Genomic DNA, 24,596 nt, shown 5'->3' on the forward strand with positions numbered 1-24,596 from the left:
GTGAAAGACACTGGGTATGATTGCGCCTCTACCCCCCACTGCCGACCTGAGACCTGAACTTTATTACCTGCCTCTGACCATAAAGGAAACGAGGTTCTTGGACCAGCTTGTCCAAGGCCATTCAGCTCAGAGCCCACAGCCGGCGGGACCTCCATCAAGATGCATCTGATCCCAAAGTCCGAGCCCTTCTACTGCCTCGTGTCACCGTCTGGAAAACCCTGCTGAAGGTCTGGTTCCCCCCCCCCCACCCCGAGACTTTTCCCCATTTCTCTAGAAGCAGACACTCTCCACCTGTAGACAACCTCACTCAATCCGTTCCCGTCCAGCGCACCAGATGGCCACCTTACCGAGAAAAAATAGAATAAAGCACCGTCAGGGAGGGGGTGACGACATTGTCTGTGAGGGACAGAACCTACGTTAAGGAACTTGGTTTGTTGGATCAAGGTTGAGGAAAATCAGGAAATCATATTTTGCAAGTTGGGCACCAGACTGCTCTGAACCCCTCATGTCTATAAGCATCTTTGCCTGGATGTGATGGTTAATGTGATATGTCCACTTGGCCAGGCTGTGGTGCCCAGTTCTGTCAAAAACTAGTCTAGATGTTGCTGTGAAGGTATTTTATACATGTGATTAACACTGGACATGTGATTAATCAGTTGACTTTGAGTAAAGCAGATTACCCTCAAAATATGGGTGGGCCTCACCCAATCAGTTGAAGGCCTTAACTGCAAAACTGAGGTTTCCAGGAGAAGAAGGCAGCCTCCCCAAGACTGTAACGTAGAAATCCCGCCTGAGTCTCCAGCCTGCCTGGCCTCCTTCCTGGTCATGGAACTCACCAGCTTGAACCTTCCTCGGACCTCTCACGTACCTGCTCCTCTCCCTCACTATTATTTCCTTGTGTCTAGACCTTTCTCGTCAGCATTCCTCAGCACCAATATGTCCTCCTAGGGGAAGCCTCGTCTGGCCAACTTTGACTAATTAGAACCCCCAACACCCTTCTCTGTCACACTACACAGGGTGTGACCTGACAGCACACGACTGAGCTCTATCAGATCGCTTGTCCCTCCCCTCTATCCATCCACTGCGTGAAAGCCCCTTAAGACCAGAGATTTGATGGGTTCTGTTCACTGATCTCTCCTCCACACTTAGAATAATCCTTCGCAGATACCAGGAGGCCAATTCCTACTCTGCACAAATACGTATGTAGATGAGTGTTCTCTCTGGTTCTCAGCTGTATCAGGTGAGAGACTAAATCTGGTTTCCGTGGTTCCATTAAAAGCGAGCCCCCCGATGTACCTTTTGGCTTCATTTAGTTAACCTTTGATTGAGTTCTTAAATGCATGAATTGTAAAATTCCTAAGTAATAGGTATGGAAATGGTAAATTTTTCACAGCGGACACTTTTGTAACCTGGCACGAGATGAACAAGCAGCGTGTTACCAGCACCCGGCAGTCAATGCCTCTGACTCCAAAAGGTAGCCCATATTCTGACTTCTGACTCCACAGATTCATTGGCCTGCTTGGGGCTTTTTTTTATGTCCTTTTCATGTTTCCGAAACAGCATCCAATCGTCTCTACTAATTTTTACTTGACTTCTTCCACCCGACACTTGGTTTCTGAGATTTGCACCTGCTGCTGCCTGGATAGTTGCTGTTTGTTCAATGTCATTGCTATACGCTATTCAATTGCAGGAATGTTCCACAATTTACATATCTGGTCACTGCGGATGGTGCCTCCATTTTTCTCCCACTTGGCCTTCAAGAATAGTGCCACTTAGGGGGGCCTGCGTAGCTCAGTCTGTTGGGTGTCCGACTTCAGCTCAGGTCATGATCTCACGACTTGTGAGTTCAAGCCCCGCGTCGGGCTCTGTGCGGACGGCTCAGAGCCTGGAGCCTGCTTCGGATTCTGTGTCTCCCTCTCTCTCTCTCTGCCCTTCTCCCACTCGCTCTGTCTCTCTCTCTAAAAAATAAATAAAAACATTTAAAAAAAATTTAAGAATAGTGCCACTTAGACCTTCTAGTACATCTTCTGGTGAATGCACTTACTCATGTCTATTGGAATATAAAATCCCTGGGAGCGGATTTGCTGTGTCACAAGGGAATGCCATGCCTTTGGTCAGTTTTAGCAGATACTACCGGTTTTCCAAAAATTTTAGGTATTTTTACCAATTTCTCCTTCCATCAACATATACAAGAGTTTCCCTTGCTCTGCGCTTTATCGGCATTAGATGTTGTCCACCTTTATCATTTTAAGCATCCTGGGAGGTGAGTATTGCTTTTGTTTCTCCTGATGAACACATTTTTGCCTGCTTATTGCCCTTTGGACATTCTGTCTTGTGAAGTATCTGTTCAGGTAAGTCTTTTGCCTATTTTTATGGGATTTCCTCTTTGATTCATAAAATAATATTCCTGAGCCCCTTTCCAAACATATGCATTAAAAATACCTCCCCCTGGTTGGGTCTTACATATGCACCATCAATGATATATTTTGATGAAGAGTTAAGTTCATAATATTAACATAGTCAAATTTATCTTTGTCCTATATGGTTAGTATTTTTAACCACGTGTGTTCTAAGAAAATTTTTCCTACCACAATGTCTTGATATTTTTCAGTGTTTTCTTCCAAAAACTTTATTGTTTTAGTGCAATAAAGTTTTATATCTAAAATTGATTTCTGTATATAGTCTTAGCTATATGGTCAACATTTTTTATATTCACATGGACAGCCAATTATCTCAAATCTATATTTTTCAAAATACCTCCTTTTCCTTACTGCAAGGCAATGTCACAAATCACATGACCTTCCATGGGTGGGCAATTTCTGGGCCGTCTAGTCTGTTCTATTGGTCTCTTTGCCTTAATTACTGTAGCTTTATAATAAATCATCGTATCTGACAAGTTAAGCCTTTTGTTTTCGCTGTTCTTATTCAGTATTGATTTTCCTATTCCTGTGATGAATTATGTCCAACCAGGACATTTTGGCCGCTGTGTTGAAAACAGAATTGGGGGTAAAGGATACAAGAAGCAAGATTACCAGTGAGGAGGCTTTTGTATTCAGGCAGATGGAGATGCTGAAAAGTAGTTAGATTATGGAAATGCTTGGCATATCAGCAAAGAGATGACTTATAGACTGGTTGTGGACAAGTAAAGGTTACTCCACAGATTTGGGGCCGCGCGAAGCAAGGACAGAGCCAGAATTTATTGAGATGTGGGAGACTCGGCGAAGGACACGTTGGGGGAGGAAGTCAAGAACGTCCATTTTGAACTTCTCAAATTTGGGATCCAAGTGTAGAAGATGAGAGGGAAGGTGAAGATAGAAGTGTTCCCCGGCTTTCAGTTCTGCCCATCCAGAGTAAATTTGAGTCTTCTCATCCCCACTTGCAACACTGCCAAATGTCCACAAATGTCTTCTTTACAGAGCCACACGGCACATGCCGGACTTTGCAAGCCACGCGTGGTCTCGGGCGCATAACCTTCACTTTGTACAACACTTTTAAAATTACAACGCTTTTAAAATGTAAAAATCATTCTTAAGTTTCTGGCCCGACACCAGGCAGGGTTGGATTTTGTGGGGGGGCGGTAGTTTGCCAACCCCTGGTCTGAGCATTATTGACTCTCCCCGTGGTTCAGTGACCTTCTTCGTCCACCTTCTTAGACTTCCATGTCTTCTTCACAGAGACACTAGAATTATAGTTTTTGGTTTTGGGGTTTTGTTTCTCGTTTTGTTTTTTCGTCAAGGTCAGATGACGATACTTAACATGGCTCTACGTTGATCCGGCACCACAATGAAATTTTCCGGGACGGCCGGCCAGCCTGAACGTGATCCGGCTGCTGTCGAAGAAAGCCGATCCGGCCCACAGCCTGTGTCTCCAGATAAAGTTTTGCTGGGACACAGCCACACACATTCGTCTGTCTGCGTGCTGTCTCTGGCCGCTTTCACTCCACAACTGCAGAGTTGAGGAGGTGTGACAAAACCACGTGACCCACAGAGCCTGCCGTATTTACTGTCTAGACCTATACAGCAAAAGGTTGCTGACCCCTGTTCTAAAGCATCAACACGATTCCAGGGCAAGGCTTTTGCGTCTATGACCTCTCCAGAGTGCTCTTGCTTCCACAATTGTTTCGTGGGCTTCCCGTTCAAAATTGAGTTGATTATTATCTTGAATTCGTGGCAGTCATCATCGGTTTATGAAAATCTGTCCTATATTATTATATTTCTCTGTGTCGCACTGCGTTGTATTTCCATCGTTCAATCCTCACCTATGTGCTCATTTCATCCCTAACTGCAGCCTAGTTGGGTCAGGTCGAGAATATATTCTATATGAATGCAGGCATCTGAGTTTTTGTGACTTAATCATGACCCAAGAGGTGGTCAGTTTCACACAACTCCCATACGTTCTGGAAAACGATATGTAGAGGGCGCCTGGGTGGCTTGGTGGGTTGAGCGTCCGACTTTGACTGAGGTCATGAGCTCGCAGTTCATGAGTTCGAGCCCCACGTTGGGCTCGCTGTTATCAGCACAGAACCCACTTCAGATCCTCTGTACCCCTCTCTCTCTGCCCCTTCCCCTGCTCACGCTCTCTCACAACAATAAATAAATTTTTTTTTAAGTTTTAAGAAATGAAAAACAATGTGTACATGTTGAGTATAGCATTCTACAGATTTCCATTAAGACCATTTTGTGAATCCTGGTAGCCAAATCTTTTGTATTTTGATGTTTTATCAATCAATGTATTCTGTTGCTTTCTGAAAATGTATGTTAATATATTTCCCTTTGATTATGGGATTATTGGTTTCTCCGTGTAGTCTGTCATATTTTGCCTTATTCAGAGTACTATCAGGTACATAAAATTAATAATAGTTATACATTTCTGATAAACTGAATCTTTCATCATTTGAAGTTTCCTTTATCTCTTGCTTAAATATATGTCTTGTGATAGTAATATAGATAATAGAGGATTTGGGGGGTTAGTGTTTGTATTCTATATGTTTTGTTTTTCCTTCTGCTTTCCTGTTGCTTTGTATTATAAATATGTCCCTGATAAAGACCAAATAGTTGTCTTTTTATCCATACTGATAAACTTTTTCTTTCAACGCAAACATTTAGCTTACTTATATTTAATGCACTACTGATGCGTGTATGTTTTAGTGTCATATGTTTTTCTTTCTCCTTGACCTTCCTCTTCACTGTTCTTTTTAACACATTTGTTTCCATTTTTCACTTACTATCCCTTTTAACGTCAGAGGAATCCTCTATCTGTTGAGGATTCTGTTTCTATACTTCTAATAACTTTTCATGATAACATAAATGATGAGATTATACCCACATTATTCATAACATAGAGCTTTTTTAACCATCCTTCTAGTCAACGCATGACCTTAGGGTTTTAACCCCATTTATTCTTCTCTGACATCAAAACTGCTGTGGTCCTGTAAAATTCAAGACGCCACGCGCCCTCTGGGGTCCATCCTGGACCTCAGTTGCCATGTTGTGAAAGCAGAAGGGTGGGGGAAGGCGATGCTGAGGTGGGATCCTCTAGCTCCAGATGGGCCGGAACAGCCAACACAATGTTCAAGAACAAGAACAACATGGGGGAATCACGAAAAGAACTGGCGAGACTCCCTGCAGGGCTGTAATAATCAAGACACAAAAATGGATAAACATCGGCAAAAGAACACTGGTGAAAGAATAGACAAATAGGTTGATGACACAGAATGGAGAGCCTAGAAATAGACCCACACAAGTACAGTGGTCCCTTCTCATCCACGATTCTGCTTTCCGCAGCGTTGAGTTACTCAGCTCAACCACAGTCCCGGAGTAGATCATCCTCCTTCTAGTGGGCAGTCAATAAGCCTAATGATACATCTCAGCGCCTACGTCACTCACCTCACTTCATCTCATCACATAGACATTTTATCATCTCACATCATCACAGGAGGAAGGGTAAGGACAGTACAGTAAGATATTTTGAGAGAGAAAAAGAGAAAGAGACCACATCCACATAAATTTTACCACAGTCATATTGTCATAATTGTTTTATTTCATTGTCAGTTATAGTTGTTAACCTCTTACTTTGCCTAGTTTATACCTTACACTTTATCATGGGTATGTATGTACAGGAAAAAAACATAGAACATATAGGGTTCAATATAATCTGCAATTTCAGGACCTTCGAACAGATGCCCTGTGGATCAGGGATGACTCTAGGGTGAGTAGACAATTTATCTTTGAAAAAACATCCAAGGTAGTGGGGCCTCTGGGTAGATCAGTCGGTTGAGCATCCAACCCTTGATTTCAGTTCGGGTCATGATCTCACAGCGTGTGGGTTTGAGCCTCACATCGGGCTCTGTGCTACCAGCATGGAGCCTGCCTGGGACTCTCTCTCTTCCTCTCTCTGTCCCTCCGCCACCTTCGAAATAAATGTAAAACATTAAAAAAAAAAGTCCAAGGTAGTTAAATACAGAAAAAGGATAGTCTTTCCAACAAGTGCTACTGGAACAATGAGACGCCTACATGCAGAAACATGAATGTAGCCAAGACCTTATACCTGTCACAACAATTAACTGAAAATGGCTCATAGGCCCAAATATAAAAAGCAAAAGTATAAAACTCTTGGAAGATAACACAGGAGAAACTCTAGGCAGCCCGGGGTGTGTTGATGGATTTTAAATGTAGCATCAAAAGCAGGATCCATGAAAGAAATAATTGATGAGTGGGACTTCATTCAAATTTAAAAGTTTTGCTTTGTGAAAGACACCGTCAGGATGTTGACAAGACAAGCACCAGACGGGGAGAAAATATTTGCAAAGGATGTACCTGATCAAGGGCTATCAGCCACAATGTACAAAGAATTCTTAAAACTCAACAGTAAGGAAACAAACAACATGATTTTTAAAAATGGGCAAAGATCTGAACAGACGCCTCGCCAAAGAAGATACACGGTTGACAAACAAGCATATGAAAAGACGCTCAACATCACATGTCATTAGGAAGTTACCAACTAAAACAAAAGTTAAATACCTCTACACACCTGTTAGAATGGCCAAAACCCAGAACACTGACACCAGCAAAGGCTGGTGAGGATGTGGGGCCACAGGAGCCCTCATTCACTACTGGCGGGAACATGTCACGGTACAATCACTCTAGAAGACAGTTTTGCAGTTTCCTACAAAACTAAACATGCACTCACCATAGGATCCAGCAACTGCTTGGTATTTACCCAAACTGAAAACTTCCGTCCACAAAGAAACCTGCACGTGGATGTTTACAGCAGCTTCATTCATCCTCGTCAAAACTCGGAGGCAACTAAGGTGTCCTTCAATAGGTGAGTGGATAAAGTGTGGTGTATCTGTACAATGGGATATAATGTGTGGTAAAGAGAAATGAATTAACAAGTCCTCAAAATAAATGGAGGAACCATAAGTTCACCTTACTAAGTGAAATTAGTCAATCTGAAAGTGCTATACCCTCTATGATTCTGACTCCTGAGACATTCTGGAAAAATCAAAACTATGGAGACAGTAGAAAGATCAGCGGTCTCTGGGGGCTTGGAAGAAAGAGAGGAGAGATGAACAGTAGAGCACAGGGGATTTTTAGGGCACTGGAAATATTCTGTACAATACTGTAATGGTAGATATGTGACATTTGTCAAAACCCATAGAATCATACAACACAAAAAGTGAAACGTAACATAGACGATGAACTTCAGTCAATAGCAAAGTATCAACACTCATCGCGTGTAATAAATATACCACACTAATGCCAGATATTAAAAATAGAGGAAAATAGGAGAGGAGGAAGGAGGACCTGAGGAGGAAATATATGTGAGTTTTCCATACTTTTTGCTAAGTCTAAACTTTCTATAAACCTAAAACTGCTCTAAGAAATAAAGTTTAATAGCTCTAAAAAAAATGTGTCCAACTATGCTGTCGTGACACATGAAAATTTTAGGAATTTCAAACCTCAGAAATATAGTTTTATTGAGAAACAATTAAGTGCCCGCATAACATTCTCAATATTAACTCTGGGCTCACAAAATCTGAAATATTTGCTGCCTAGCCCTTTACAGAAATAGTTTGCTGGCCCCATTTTAGAGGGTCCACTACATTATACAGACAGAAAGCTGTTGAAGAACACAGGGAGAGGTGCCTGGGTGGCTGAGTCAGTTAAGCATCCAACTTCGGCTCAGGTCGTGATCTCACAGTTCGTGAGTTCGGGCCCCACGTTGGGCTCTGGGCTGGCAGTGTGGAGCCTGCTTGGGATTCTCTCTCCCATTCTCTCTCTTTCCCTCTCTCTCTCCCCCTCCCCTACTCTCACTCTCTCTCACAAAATAAATAAATAAACTTAAAAACACACACACACACACACAGACATCTCCTTCGCTCAAGGTCTCATATTTATTGCTTGTTCAGCAAAGCCAAAACTCGAAGCACCTGCTTTTATAACTAACCCCGTCCTCGAAAGAAAGGGACCTTTGTCTGAATTCCATGGAGTTTGGAGGTCTATGCTGCTGCACAGGCTAAGAAGGACTCAGCATTGGAGCACGGTGTGGATTTGAACAGTAGCAACACTTAGGTAAACAAAATAAAAATAAACAAGAAGACACATCAACACACGTGCTAAATCCTTCCTCTTCCAGAGCAGAAACACAAAATATGCAACCGACTATAATGCCACGTGATGTGGATTACATACTTCCCTTCTTTTCTTTGGATCCAAATGTGGGGTTCTGCAAGCACTCATCCATTAGCAAGGAATTGCAATTTGCATGTGGCGCCTGAGGAGTATTCCGCAATTTAAAAAAAAATTAACCATTCTTAGATTTGGATAGTCTACATACTACGAAATACGTTTAGTCTAAGTAACATGCTTGAAGTACGAGATGATTCTTTACATCGGCAACGACAATCGGAAAAAGTCTGATCGGGACAGCAGGTGGGGATAAATATGAATCCGCCTTAAAAATGCACTGACCTCAATAGGAACACGTCCGAAGATGCATATGCAATCATTTCACGACAACACATCACAGCGAAACTTGGAAACATCTGAACTGGCCTCACACGAAAGACTGAGAATAGTTTTGCACATCTACACGATGAAGGCTGGTGCTAGGAAGCTAGCTGACAGAACGACATTTGACAGCATTAGTGGAAAAGCACTTGTGAAAAGAGTACAGAGGCTGAATATCTGAGAATGCTGGTTTACTAAAGACTGCGACTTTTTCTGGGTTATTTAGAACATTTACCAGGAGTGCATATCTTTTCCAAGTATGTTTCAATTCTGGGGGGAGAAAAAAAGAGGTTTCTGTGAGCTTAACTATATCAGTAAATAAATCTGAAATACTAGGTTCAAATGAGAAAGCCATATTGTACTAAAAATGGCCCATTTTCTCCCCTGGGCTGTTCTTTAGTGTAATTTTCTGTCTGCATTTCTGAATTGCATGAAAGATTTGTGGAATACCATTAGCTATGGTTGAAGAATTACTTTCATGCTGCACTCTTGTTCTTAGACAGTTCTAACTTTTGGGGGGAAAAAAAAGAAAAATAGCTTCAAATTTTACTAGCTATTTTCAAGCCAAAGATAACCTTTATTTGAAAAGCTCGGAGGAAAAAAAAATCCCTTAGTTATTGTTCGTTATTTATGCATAAATCAAAGGGGTTTTTTTTCAATGCATTGAGAGAAAAAATATTATTCAGGAAAATTTTAATGGGTAACCTGAAAGGGTTTGCACTAAGTACCCTTTAGCCTGTCACGGTCCCGGATAAACAAAACAGAAGAGTTCAGTCGCTGAAACATTACTGCCTTTGTGGATTCTCTGCCCACGTGTAACAATGGTGTAAGTCTTTTCTTATGCAAATTCCATTCTCTGGGGCTTGGTTTTAGTCATAGCAGTTGAACAATATGGCATTTCTCTTATTTTTACATTATGTTCTCTCTCTGGTTTCCATCTTATTTTGTTTTGACGAGGTGATGCACAGACGCGATTCAAAGTTGCCGTAAGATAAAAGGGCAAATACTCCAGATTAAGTCCCGTCCACCACCCCGTCCTCGGGTTGGCACTGCAGGAGTCACATGACCAGAACGAGCACCGGGGTGTCTTTCCAGATCCGTTCTGCACGTTTACAAACGTGCGCGCACACACGGGATGCTTCCTGCCACTCCGATGGGTTCGTGTATCTTCCGCATTGCAGTCTTGGGGACTCAGAGGCTTTCGCTGAGATGTCAGTAAAGAGAGAGCAGCTCTCTCTGCACGTGTATCCCTCCTTGCTAGAGACGGGCTTGTTATTTCATCCATCAGTCTCAGCCAGACGTGGCCAGCATGCGTGTCCTCAGTACTGGAAACAGCTCCTCTGGCTTTCTGCACACGTACCCACTCACTCCGGAGAGAAGGGAACGCGTGGACCCGAGACTGCATGCAGTTCACCCTCATATGCTCACACTTGGCAAAATCTGGATGAGTCGTGCTCCCTGCTGGGACCGGTAGTCCTCCCGGGATCTCCATTCATCTTCACTCTGGGCGTCTACCTCCCAGACTCCAAGTTAACTCGCCCACAGACCCCACTAAAGGGCCAGAATACACACCCTCCTGCACAGACAGGATACGGCCGGCCGGTAGAGGTTGTCCAGGGAGGCAGCAGATACCGTGGCAGTAAAGTGAAGATGTGTCCACGTTCCCTCTCCACTGTCCCCGGCACCTCTACCCAGAGGAGTTCAGCTCTGCAAACAGTGAGGGAAGGAGACGCCCCAGAACTGGGCCATGAGCCTGTCCTCCACTCACCAGGGGCTGCCGTGCGAAGGACAAGGGGGAACGAGCAGGCCAGACCCTCGGCCACTTGAGGTCCCTCGACGCGCCAAGCTGCCCATCCGTGGTAGACAGAGAAACTGTGGGCTGGACATCACATTGGAGTTTTAAACTGGATAGCTCTTCTTTTCTTTTTTTTTTTTTAGGTTTATTTATTTTGAGATGGGGGAGCAGAAAGAGAGAGGGAGAGAGAGAGAGAATCCCAAGCAGGTTCCAGGCTATCAGCTCAAGTAAACCTGGAGACCAAGACCTGAGCCAAAACCAAGAGTTGGATGCTTAACCGACTGCACCAGCCAGGCGCCCCATAAACTGGAGAGCCTTTTAAAAGCTGGCAGATAGGTTCCAGATGACATTAAAGACATTTGTATGTTTGCCACAGAAACGTGAAATACGTGCAACTTGCACACATATACAAGAAATACAGGTGCACGCATCAATGGTGAACCTGTATCCACAGGTATGGATGGGATTAAAGCAGTGGAGACACATGGGCAGGTGTCTGTCAGATGCACGGGGCCGGATGGGGACCCGCTAGAAGGCGTGAGGATGGTGAGTAGGGAGCTGAGACCGTTTGGGCCGGGGTGGGGCTCGAGGGGGGAGGTCGGAGAGGTGGGAACCAATGAGGACAACGTTCGGGAGGCGGAAGAAGCCCTACTTGGATGTGGAGGCAGAGGAGTGGGGAGTTTGGCAGGAAGGTTCTGAGGTTTTGACTTGGGCAGACTGTGGATGGAGAGATGGGGACTCAGTCAAGCACGCACAGGGTTTTCGGTGTGTTAACATTTCTGGCACTCACGGGATCCTTGGGAGCACCTGCTCCCTGGGGGCCGGGGGGCTGGGTGTACTAGGCAGAGCCCAGAGGAGAGGTCTGGGCTGGGACCATCAGGGTACAGGTTAAGCTACAGGAGGGGACAAGGCAGGCCAGGGAAACAGTCAGGTTTTCGGTGTAGTAAACTCTGAGCACCTGCTAAAGCCGGCGAAAGCAGCTATTGTCTCCATACTATAGAGCAGCGTTATTTTGTAGCCAAAGGTTGCAGCCAGAGTGTTTGGAGACCTAGGTAAAGAATTCCACGTGGCCAGACTTTCCGCAGAAGTCAAGTCATTCTCATCACTGTTTCCAGATGGGGTAAAAAAATAAGGGTAGCTGGGTACATAAGCCTTAAGAAGATACAACTTTTAACAAAAAAAGGCTTTCATTTCTCAAGTGCAAGGGAAGTGACGCTATTTTTATCTTGATTAACTGCAGAATAATATTTGGATAAATGACTTCAAATCATTTGCTTTAAACCTTTGAGAAGGTGCTGGGGAAAAAAAAAAAAAAAACACCCATAACGTACGAAAGGCAAAACTAAAAACAAACCAAAATAACTCCTGAAATCACACATGAATCCAAAGACAGCATCAGCCCCTCAGCTCCCCCGGTCTGATCATTAAGACAGGTCATGTTCAAACACACATCCTGAACCACAGCTCTCTGGTCACCTGCCCCTCTCCAATCGTAGCCACAGGAAGGCACAGAGAGCAGAACAGAGCTCCAAATTCATTTAGGGGGAGCCGTTAGACACAGCAAGGTGCTTCTGGAAACACAAACTCACTCATGGGTGCTCCCTCCACGTAGAGAGCTCCCAGGTACACCTGACCTCGGGCCCCCCGCCCCCAGCAAGTTTCCCAGCTTCCCCAGCTGACCACTGTGCTCCGCTCTGTTGCCCTCACACCCTGTGACCCCTTGCCTCCCTCGTCCCAAGTCAACCTTGCCCTCTCTTTAAGCGACTTAAGATCATCAATCTTAGCAAGGGAGCCTGGGTGGCTCAGTCCACTAAGCGTCCGACTTCGGCTCAGGTCATGATCTCGCAGTTTGTGAGTTTGAGCCTGCATGGGGCTCTGTGCTGACAGCGTGGAGGCTGGAGCCACTTGAAATTCTGTGTCCCCCCCCCACCCCGCCCCTCTCCTGCTCACGCTCTGTCTCTCTCTCAAAAACAAATAAACATTAAATACATTTTAAAGATAATCTTCACTTAAGCTATTGTCGTCACGTTGTGTTCTGGTAGTTCATTGCTTTCTGTGTTGGATGTTAGAGAGCTTTGTACAAACCTGCACAGCGATAGGTCTTTGAAGGGACACCCCGCACCCTGGTCATCTCATCCTGGGCCACCCTCTGGCCCACCAGCCAGCCATCCTCCTTCTACCTCCTCACCTTCTCTTCCACCGCACCCCCTCCAGCTAGTCCCCGTCATGGTCCCCGCCTGGCGTGGATGCCCCTTTCTGTGCTCTTGAATGACATCGCTGCGTAATAACGAGCCACAGAGAGAAACGTGTTGGGAGAATAAAAAGAGACACCCCTGGGGGACTCATTCTGGAAAATACAATGAGTCTCTGTCAGCACTGGACAAGGTAGAAGAGAAACCGAGATGTGCCCCTGCAGTGAAACAAGTCAGATGCCTGGTGCGTCACGGCGAAGCCGAGGAGACCTGCCTGGCTGTGCCTCCTGGTGCAGGTAGATCCCAGGATCCCCGCAGGCGACAGCTCCAGGCAGAGGGAACATGGCCCCCGTGCAGTCCGCACATGGGACGGGAGCAAAGGTGGAGACCACCTTAGGTTCTGGGGCGGTGGAGACAATGCCGGCAGGGAGGGCCCTTGACCTTGATTTATTTTCTGGGGTCCCTGGAACCTCTCCGAGCTCTGCCCGGCACACGGCGGAGTGGCTAGGCTTCGGTCCTTCCTACTGGCTACACTGCGAGTGTAAGGTCTTTGGGTGTGAGACACCCAGATGGATTCGACGTCTGTGACTCAATGTCTGTCCCGGCCTCAGAGCGGGTGGGGTCCCCACCGGGGGTGTCCAGTGAGGGAACAGGTGAGCGAAGGCTGAGGAACAAATGATGCTCATCGCTCCGTCGGACGGGACAGAGCCGCGGGGCTGTTGGCAAGCGGGCGGACGAGGATGCTACGGGGACGGCGGTGTCCGGGTGACTGTGAGGCCAGGCCAGGTGCCTGGGCTGTGCTGAGCTTGGGGGACAGACGGGGGAGAGGATCTGGAAGAGCTTCACGACCTCTGCTTTGAGAAGCACCATTCAGGGCAATCCAGGGCAGGACATCCCTTACAATCCAGGGCAGGACGTCGCCCATCATTCTTGACACCCTGCTCGTGAACCTACGTGAAAGAGACCCAGGACGAGTCACCTGCCGAAGTGCCGTTTTGTTTTCAGAGGTTAACTCAGCCCTGGGTGCGTCGAAGACAAAACAGAATCAAGGCCAACTCGTTCTCCCCCCGTTGGAGTCGTTCTCTCGTTACCGTGACAACTCACCTCACAAATTTGTTGCCAGACACATGATAAAAATACGGGGGGGGGGGTGCTGTACCTCGTAAAAAGGAAAGTAAATCCTCCAAAGTGCAAAGCCGAAAGAATTAAAAACACCGCTGCACAAGTTACTTGAGTGGTGAAATCGACGTTAAAATTCTGCAACTTGCTCAAACCTTTGCTAATTAAAACGGAAAATATATTCTCTTGGGGCGCCTGGGTGGCTCAGCGGGTTAAGCGTCCGACTTCGGCTCAGGTCATGATCTCATGGTTCATGAGTTTGAGCCCCACGTCGGGCTCTGTGCTGACAGCTCGGAGCCTGGCGCCTGCTTCCGATTCTGTGTCTCCCTCTCTCTCTGCCCCTCCCCCGCTCTTGCTCTGTCTCAATAAATAAATAAATAAATAAATAAATAAATAAATAAATAAAATTTTTAGAAAGAAAATATATTTTCTTAAAAACTGCAAAATCAGGTGGTAACTTAGAACCACTTTAACCTGCTCAGGAAATATCTTATTAGTTTGGGGGTGTATTTATGCTTTATTTATCTTGCAAAGGTAACATATGCCATCCTGCTATTTGTAAGACAGTAGAACCACTCAGAACTCGAGGGAAAACAGAAATCCCTCCTACACTCTCCCTGCTTCCCACAGGCAGGGAGTTGTAATCTCTTCCCCAAAAGGAGCCACTCTTAATAATACGTATCTTTCCATAGTCATGTGGAGTATGGAGAGACAGAGATCAATTTCCTACGTATACCCTCTTTTTTGTTAATGTGATAAAACGACTTGGCGGTCTTTCTTAGTGGCACGTTCAGCTGTACCTCATTCTAACGTCTGCAGCATACACGACATAATATGGATTTGCTACAATTTTCAGCCATCCCAGTATTGGCATTCAAGTCGTCTCCAGTTTGTCATGAACACACACAAGGTGGCAGAGGACTTCGTGGAGATGCCTTATGGCACACGGTCTGTTCCTTCGATGTGTTAGATGCGGTAAGGGGGGAGCACTGGTCACGGAGGTGCGCACTTAACATTCGAGAGGCGCTACCAAATTGTTCTTTGGGTGGTCTACGAAAAACCGTCTACCAAAACACGCAAGTGCCTGTCTCTGCACTTCTTTAGATAAAGCGTATTCATGTTATCAACCTGTTTATTTTTACCAGTGCCATAGGCAAACATACATGTATATAAATCACATACATACATATCACTGATTTTATGATGTGCTTCGTCATTAACTGTGAGATACCATCTGATGACGTCATAGGTGTATTAGCATTTCAGCTTCTTCTTTTGTCGATGTGCTTATTTATGTTTTGTGCACTTTTCTGTGGGGCCATTTGTCTATTGAGTATAAGGGACTCATTTTACATGACTGACATTAATCCATTGCTACGGTAGATCCTGTGTACGTCTGTTAGATCAAAATGTTAATTGTGTGTACAACTTTGGGAGGGTTTCTTAAAGTTATTTATTTGAAAAATAAGTCCTGGAAGGTAGGCATGATACTATTCCAATTGGATTATGAATTTCTTCCTGTATGGCTCGTAGTTTTTGTTTTGTGCACGTAGAAACTCTGTTAGTCGCGTGCATTATCTGTGTTCTTCACGGACTGTAATTTTTGTCTCCATTTATCCCATTTAATGATTTTCAGCTGGATTTCTGATTTTATACCTGCCAGGCTTCCTATCTTTTTATTAACCTCTTCCTGATTGCCCTTTCTTATACCACACGTTCATTCTTTACTTTTATATGGTATAGCTGTTAACAGGACAGTCTCTGGAGTTAACTCTTGGGTCAGTAACTGTGCTTGGCTCATAGTGTCATTTTGAGGATTAAATGAGCTGATCCGAGCAAAAAGATTGGTCTAGCGCTTCTAACATACTCAGCATATAGTGTGTCTTTGTTTTATTTTTGGTTTGTGTCCTTGTACGTGTCTTTTAGCTGAATTCTTACTTTGTCTCAACTGGGCATAAATATATCCCGTTCAAATTTATCGTGGAAACCAATACATAGTCTTTTCATATTCTTCTATTTGGCTCACTTAAGTGCTTAGCAACAACATTTAAACAGACTTTTTATTTAACATCGATACTGGAACCCTGTGTATGGTCCCCCCGGACTCAAGCAGGGTGATCTGTCACATACTCATGTGCACCGAATTCTTCTCACTTCCCATGTGTTTAAATTTTTTTTTAACGTTTATTTATTTTTGAGACAGAGAGAGACAGAGCATGAACAGGGGAGGAGCAGAGAGAGAGGGAGACACAGAATCTGAAACAGGCTCCAGGCTCTGAGCTGTCAGCACAGAGCCCGACGCGGGGCTCGAACTCACGGACCGCGAGATCGTGACCTGAGCCGAAGTCGGACGCTTAACCGACCGAGCCACCCAGGCTCCCCACTTCCCATGTGTTTAAAAACTTCTGTGGAATGTTAATTCTAAGTTATTAGAATTTTTTAATCTGGTGCTTTGGAACTTCTTGGAATTGTTTATCAGTTGGAGTTTACACGTGGCTACATTTTCCACAACTGTGGAAGCGTAAGTCAGTTTAAGTTTTTTTTTATTCACCACCAGTTTTGAATACTGTGTTGGATCCTAAATTCTGATCGTTCCATCTTTCTACTATTTTGGTCTAATGGGCTCTTTTTGTAGCTTTTCAAGGTGGAAACTTGATTCATTATCATGAAAACTTTCCCTTAAAGTGATAACTCTGTGATAACTTTGCATATTTTAAGCTCTAGAGGCCAAGAGGCAAAAACCAAGGGTATTCCCTAAGTGCTTATATGACAAGAGAAAAACATTTACACAAACTTCTGTCAATGAAATTAGAACAGCGTAACCATAATTGAGCCATATTTTTGTCATCCAAGGGTACTAATGAAAATAATGGGATTCTGACCGAGGGGGTAACATCTCACTTAACTTGGCTTTCCATACATCATGTCGTTACAGATGAAGACTAACAAACATGAGATTAGTTTGATTGGTTGTGAGGTGAGAGAAGCTAATTTGAAATTTTGGAGATTGTGACTAAAAATCAGTGCCAAGTAGTATTCCATTGTATATATAAACCACATCTTCTTTATCCATTCACCAGTTGAGAGGGAGGAAGGCAAACCATAAGAGACCCTTAAATACAGAGAACAAACTGAGGGTTGATGGCGGATAGGGGAGAGGGGAAAATGGGTGATGGGCATTGAGGGGGGCACTTGTTGGGTTGAGCACTGGGTGTTGTATGTAAGCCAGTTTGACAATAAATTACATTAAAAAATAAAATAAAATAAAATAAAATAAAATAAAAATAAAAATCAGGATCGCACAGAGAAAGAAAGAAAGCAAGTGCATTAGAGCTCAGATGCCTCTCCAGTGCAATTATTCATTCAGTCAACAAACATCCAGGGAGGGCCTACCATGTCCCCAGAACTATTCTAGCCACTTGGAACACCCGTGAACAGAAAAGCAGAGACGGTTGCCCTCACAGATCTCACATTCTATAAGATGATACAAGAAAAACCATAAGCCAAGACCTGTGTCGAATTAGACTAGCTCACTTAGGACTGTCTCAAGATTTAAAAATGCGAAAGAAAATTCTGTAAATAAGCGAAAGCTAGAAATATCCTATAATTTATACGGTCAATATACAAGGAGACATCTAAAATTACACAACAAAATTCATCCTTAAGCCTATCTTACATGTAATTGAACAGAAGCTTCAGGAAAATTTATCAGGTTGTCACTGAGATATTTTTATAAATGTACAATTAATTTCTTATTTGTTACCTTAACTATTTTCCTTGGAATAAGACAGGCTACAGGGCATAGCTATTGTATCGTATTTGTTTCAACTGGAAGTCTGTACCTTGATCCTTCATTTATGGAATAAATGAAATAGAAAGTTTCTTTTTTATATTTATTTATTTTGAGAGAGAGAGAGAGAGAGAGAGAGAGAGAGAGAGAGAGACTGCAAGTGGGGGAGGGGTAGAAAAAGAGAAAATCCCAAGCAGGCTCTGTCAGAGCAGAGCCCGACTCAGGGTTCCATCTCACAAACCCTGAGATCATGACCTGAGCCGAAATCCAGTCAGATGCTAAACCATCTGAGCCACCCAGGTGCCCCATGAAATGCACACTTTCACATTGTTTGTGCTTGCAGTAACTATAATCAAAACAGCTTATTTTTACATTAACATAATAAAAATAGGAAATTAAATCAATTTGATAGTTTTTCTGAAGTTGAGAATGAGATTGAAAGATTATCATTTATTCACCCTACAGAAAAAAATGAATATGGAAAATCCCTGTCGTTCTTTTTTTTTTAAATTCTTTTTAATGTTTGTTTATTTTTCAGAGAGACAGAGTGTGCGTGGGAGAGGGGGAGAGAGAGGGAGACACAGAATCCGAAGCAGGCTCCAGGCTCTGAGCTGTCAGCATAGAACCTGACGCGGGGCTCGAACCCACGATACATGAGATCATGCCCTGAGCCAAAGTCAGACACTTAATCGACTGAGCCACCCATGTGCCCCTGATCATAAATATGCCCTAAACTAAGACACACGGGAGATTTTTATTCTATTGTGTAATGTTGTGTGGGGAGTACACCACAAAAATGAATTCACGATTCTGAACTGAAAAAGCATGTTAGATTACTAAAATTCATGAGTATTTTTGAGAGTTTTTCCATATAGCCATATTTTTAATTTTTGAAGCCGATGTCTTTAGCAACAATATTATTTAAAAGAAGTAGTTATGATAAAATAGAAATAGTTGTGATAACATCAAATGCTCCTTAAAAAACTTTGCACAAAATCCCATACGACTACACCAAATGATCCGTCAAGGCTCACGGCGTGAACACCCTCACAGACTGTAATGAGAAGCAGAAGTGATCTAGAACATTCTGCACAAGGACACCGCCTTCACACTCCCTGAAAATAAATCCTGTGGGAATTTACTCAAAAGTTAACTGGTGGCTGTAGAAAACATCTTGATCTGATCTATTTGGCAACATTTAAAATGAAACCCAGCATACTTACAGTTAAAGTTTGTTTTTAAGAAGGACAATGTTCTTTCTGAAATTTCACATGCTTTTTAACCGTGTGGTTTTATGCTCCCTCTGAACCGTGAAACAAAATGGAAATTTTCAGAAGATAAAACCTGTGTCGTTGTCAAATCAGTCCTGACCCTTCTCTTTCACACGATCATTAGGCTGTTTGAAGTCTAGAGACCTTTCTCATTTGTTCATCTGGTCCGTGATCAGATTTCCTTACCGGGTCCCTCTGATGGGTCCGGGCTAGATCCTGAGACATAACAAGACCTACAGAGCTTATAGATATTTGTGAAACCCAAGGTCCATTATGGGAGAATTATGCATACATCCCCAACCGTACTATATGTTGTAAAGGTAGCACATTATGCCAAGGGAGGGAAGGGGAGGAAGACAGGCTAGGAAGGACCACATACCTCGAGCACAGCAGAGAGGGAAGCCAGAGGAAGAATGTTTGCCAACAAGGGTTTGGAATTAAAAGAGATTTTAGCTTCCCAATCTTTGGTAAACAGCCTCTTTAAAGAGGTTTTTTTGGGGGGGGAACCCTCTTGCACTGTTGGTGGGAATGCAAATTGGTGCAGCCACTCTGGAAAACGGTGTGGAGATTCCTCAAAAAATGGACATTAAGAGCAGTATCTACCTTCCCGTGTTACCATGAGAACTATATGAATTAATGTATTTAAGTGCTACGAACAATATTTGGCATATCATTAGGGCTAGTAAACGGGTTGTGATTCTTTTTTCACAGGTATCGGAGCTCCCGACACCTTATTTTAAGAGGACAGTTTAGAAGGTAAATCGAAAGTGATCCCTCTAAAGGTATGGACTCGGATCCCCAGAATGTCAGACCAGAAAGGATCCTAGACCCTGCCTACACCTTCACTGACGAGTACGGTGGCCACGACCACATGTGGTCCCTGAGCACGACTGTGGCTAGTCTGAACTGAGATGCGGTCTTAGGGCGAACACCCACCAGAGTTTTTAAAATTTAGTATAAACAAAAGAATAGAAAATACCTGTTTAATAGTTATTTTCCAAGGCGCCTGGGTGGCTCAGTCAGTTAAATGTTTGACTCTTGATTTTGGCTCAAATCGTGATCTTACGGTTCATGAGATTGAGCCCCACTTTGGGCTCTGTGCTGACAGCACACAGCCTCCTTGGGATTCTCTCTCTCTCTCTCTCTCTCTCTCTCTCTCTCCTTCTCTCTCTGCCCCTCCCCTACTCTCTCTCACACTTGCTGTCTCTCTCTCTCTCTCTCTCCCTCCCTCTCGCAAATAAATAAACTTAAAAAAAAATAGCTATTTTTCTATCGATCGTATGTTGAAAGGATAACGTCTGGGATACATTGAGCTGAATGAAATAGATTATTAAACTTAAGTTCACCTATTTGTTTTTATTTATTCTAATGTGGCAACTAGAAAAGGTAAAATGTGACTCACATTATATTTCTACTGGACCGCACTAATCTAGACCAGTTTTCTCATCTCACAGAATAGGAATCAAGGAAAGAAACAATATGTTTTGTGTCCCAAATCCCACCGCGATTTAGTAGCAGGGTCCGGCTGGCATCACTAATGACTGAATTCTAGTCGGTATGCTTCTTGCAACACTGTGACCCTGCTCTACGGAAACTTCTTTCAAAATCCAAATGGAGAAATTCTTTAAAAACTGACTAGAAAAATCAGCAGAATAGAGCAGATTTACTTTGTGTTTTCTGACTGGATAGTTTCCTTTGCTTTACTCTCCTGTGACTCATTTTTACATTTTTGGTACATTGGGAGGCAGGAGAAAGTAGACATTATCACCTCTGCCACATTTTGAAAAGATGCTAAATTTTCTATAAATGTCTTCTGAACTTTCCCCTAAACAAAAGGAGACTCTCTGGCCTCTTTATTATCAAAGTTGTAACCCTCTGCAGCATGCCATGTTGTGACAAGTCTACAGAAATATCGCCCAAGGACAATATCCTGTTATTGTCTGTTGGGTTCAACAGGCCCTGAATTCTCCAGATAATAAAGAAACTTAAATATCTCTCAGACCCCCTAGGGGCCCACAAAGACAATCACCCCAAGAAAATACTTCACGTTGGATGACTTTGTTCAGTCTCTGTGTACAAGAATGAACTAGAACATGCAAGTATCTGCACCAAGGGATGTGAGAGGTGCCCCCAAATTCCCCCCAAATGATTCAGAAAGACCTGGGCTCTGTAAGTCAGTCTTTCTCTGCTTCCAAGGAGGTGACTTTGTATTTGGTGGGTCCGTGGAGGTGGAGGGCACAGTGGAGGAGGGAAGTTGTGTATGTCTGGCCTTCCTGGGTGAGGCATCCTGGGTGAAGTCCACCAGGATAGATCACGGGGTGGGGGGCGGGGGAGGGGTTCGGGTCAGTGTCCAGGAGTCTGAAACAAAAGCTCTTCTAGACATAGATTGAGGAGTCATGGATGAAGGACAGAATGGAAAACGTTTCCATCAGGAGACAGCTCCTCATTCTGGGTGATAATAATGAAGGGGCGGGGCGCCTGGGTGGCGCAGTCGGTTAAGCGTCCGACTTCAGCCGGGTCACGATCTCGCGGTCCGTGAGTTCGAGCCCCGCGTCGGGCTCTGGGCTGATGGCTCAGAGCCTGGAGCCTGGTTCCGATTCTGTGTCTCCCTCTCTCTCTGCCCCTCGCCCGTTCATGCTGTCTCTCTCTGTCCCAAAAATAAATAAACGTTGAAAAAAAAATTAAAAAAAAAATAATGAAGGGGCTAGGGTAGCCCTGAGTTGGAGATTCAGTGAGGTGCACGAAGGACCCTGGCCACTGGGGATGAGCACCAGATCCACAGATTTCTGGCTGAAGTCCCTTCGCAGAGGCTCCCATGATGGTCCCTGCAGGAAGAAGCGCACGATGGGTCGGCTGCAGGGATCATGGCGGGCAGGGTCTAACATAAGTCAACACTCGAGAAAGAAGCCACAGAAACACACAGAACTGACCACATCCTTTGCCTCCAGCAGACCCTGGAGTCACATGGGACTTCTGAAAACACACATGTGATGGAAGGAACAGAAGCCCAGGACTCTGGAAATATCTATCTTGATGTGCTTTTTCACAGAAAACTAGGTGTTCAGGTCCATTCCTTGTCTGGACTCCCTTTCCAATGTCCGTAACAGAGAGGTCATTCCACGGTGGTTTCAGACATCCCCAGCTCACAGAACATGATCCATTCTGTTACTATAGAAGCTTTAAATGTTAGAAAGATCTGCAAACTTCCAGTTCCGTTCCAGGAGTATAAGCCTATGAATCTGCAGTGTTCTCAAAATCATATTCAGCTACACTTTTTCCATGATATTATACAACGTTAAAGTGTGCACTCAATGTTAGATTCTTCTTTTATCAGCCAATAAATAGGCATTTATTGATCACCTACTGTGGGATTTCAGAGTAAATATACAAGAAGCCTACATGTTGTGATTAAACATGAATTCTGTGATAAACATTGGGGTACAAGTGCCCCTCGGCATCAGTACTCCTGTATCCCTTGGATAAAAAAAATGTGGTTTATATACACAATGGAATACTACATGGCAATGAGAAAGAACGAAATATGGCCTTTTGTAGCAACGTGGATGGAACTGGAGAGGGTTATGCTAAGTGAAATAAGTCATCCAGAGAAGGACAGATACCATATGTTTTCACTCTTATGTGGATCCTGAGAAACTTAACAGAAGTCCAGGGGGGGGGGGGGGAGAAAAAAAAAAGAGGTTAGAGAGGGAGAGAGCCAAAGCATAAAAAACTCTTAAAAACTGAGAACAAACTGAGGGCTGATGGGGGGTGGGAGGGAGGGGAGGGTGGGAGATGGGTATTGAGGAGGGCACCTTTTGGGATGAGCACTGGGTGTTGTATGGAAACCAGTTTGACAATAAATTTCATATTAAAAAAATATATGAATTCTGTGTACAGGTGAAAATTGCCTTAACTTTAAAAAAAAAAGACTTTATAATATTTATTCTCTCTGTGTGTGTCTGTCTCTCCATAAATAGATTAGTTATAGGTCATATATTCTAACCAGCGATACAGTGGATATTCAAACCTTCTCCTCAAACCTCTCCATTTGCTTTTGGAGAAAGGATATCCCTAGACACGGTCTCTCTACCCACCTCCATAACACCAGATCATGCCCTTGGCCTGGACTTAGGGAAATGGCTCCTTGTTCCTTGTTGTTGATTACTGCTTCAAGATCCAGCCCCTTCCTCTTTCCTGGCTCCCCCAACTTTAAATCTTATGTATCAGAATACACGATCTGATACCCCACCGTCTTGCTATCTTCTACTAAGCTCTGGACCAACCCTTAACTCCGTGAAGATTTGAACACCATCACTCACCCCCCCCCCCACCAGCATGACTACCGCCATAACTCTTCACTGTCTGTGAGGGTGACTTTTTACTCATTTGACCTTTGTGCTCTAAGATCTCCACTCCGAACAAACTGCAAGCCTCCCTTGTATGGTCAAACCCCTGATGTTGTTGTTTCCAACCACTGCAATACCTGTATGATCTCGATTTCATAGAACCCTGGTCTCCAACAACCATCCTCTGAGACTTCTAGCTTATTCCTCTGTTACCTCACACCAGAAATCCTTTGATCTACCAGGACCTCAAATGCATTTATTCTCCCATATCTCCACTCCCCAAGAGCAGTCCTGTGCCCCACAGCCTTTGTTATTCACCTTGAACTCTGTGATCTGCTTCTTTAATCAAGGCGTTGCTTATACGCCCCATCTCGCTCCGCTGTCGTTTCCTCCAAAGAGAAACAACCACTGTAGAAACGGAAAAACCCAACTCCCTGCCTGAGCCCGCTGGGCACCAGCATAGCTGAATGAATGCGTCTGGACAAAAGCATGGAAACACCTTAAGTTCATGACTTCTAATCTCAAGCAGCCGGTAATGCTTCCTGGTGGTTCTAACGTCTCTCTTCCATTCAAACACTTAGTCTCTCCCCTCCTGTTCCCTCAAAACCCAACACATCCTCCCCGCCCCCCACTGCCCACGCATGCTTCCTGATTCACTGGGAGCCTGTAAAACTGTGTCTGTCACTCCCCCCTCCCTCCTGGCACTACGACGAGCTATCCTAAAGCAAGTCTTTCACCTGTGAGCTAGAGCCCTTCTGTCTTTCCCTATTAAGGCCCTATTAAGGACTTTGCCCAGAAATTCTCCCTCTCTTCCTACTTCACCAATTTTTCTCTATGGATCGTCTCCATTAAGACACAATCTCTGGTTTCACACACCTTTGAAAAAAGATCCGACCTGTCTCTTGACTCCACATTCTGGTCTAGGTACCACGTGATTCCTCCCGTTCCCTTCAAAGCAAGCGCCTCCATCGACTGCCTCCAGAGCCTTCCTCCCTCTCTCATGCGAACCCGCTCTTTCCTGTGCCTCCAGTGAATTCTCCATTGCTACATCCACTAGCCCAATCTCAAACCA

Source organism: Lynx canadensis, chromosome A1, assembly GCF_007474595.2.
Source record: "Lynx canadensis isolate LIC74 chromosome A1, mLynCan4.pri.v2, whole genome shotgun sequence".
NCBI lineage: Eukaryota > Metazoa > Chordata > Mammalia > Carnivora > Felidae > Lynx > Lynx canadensis.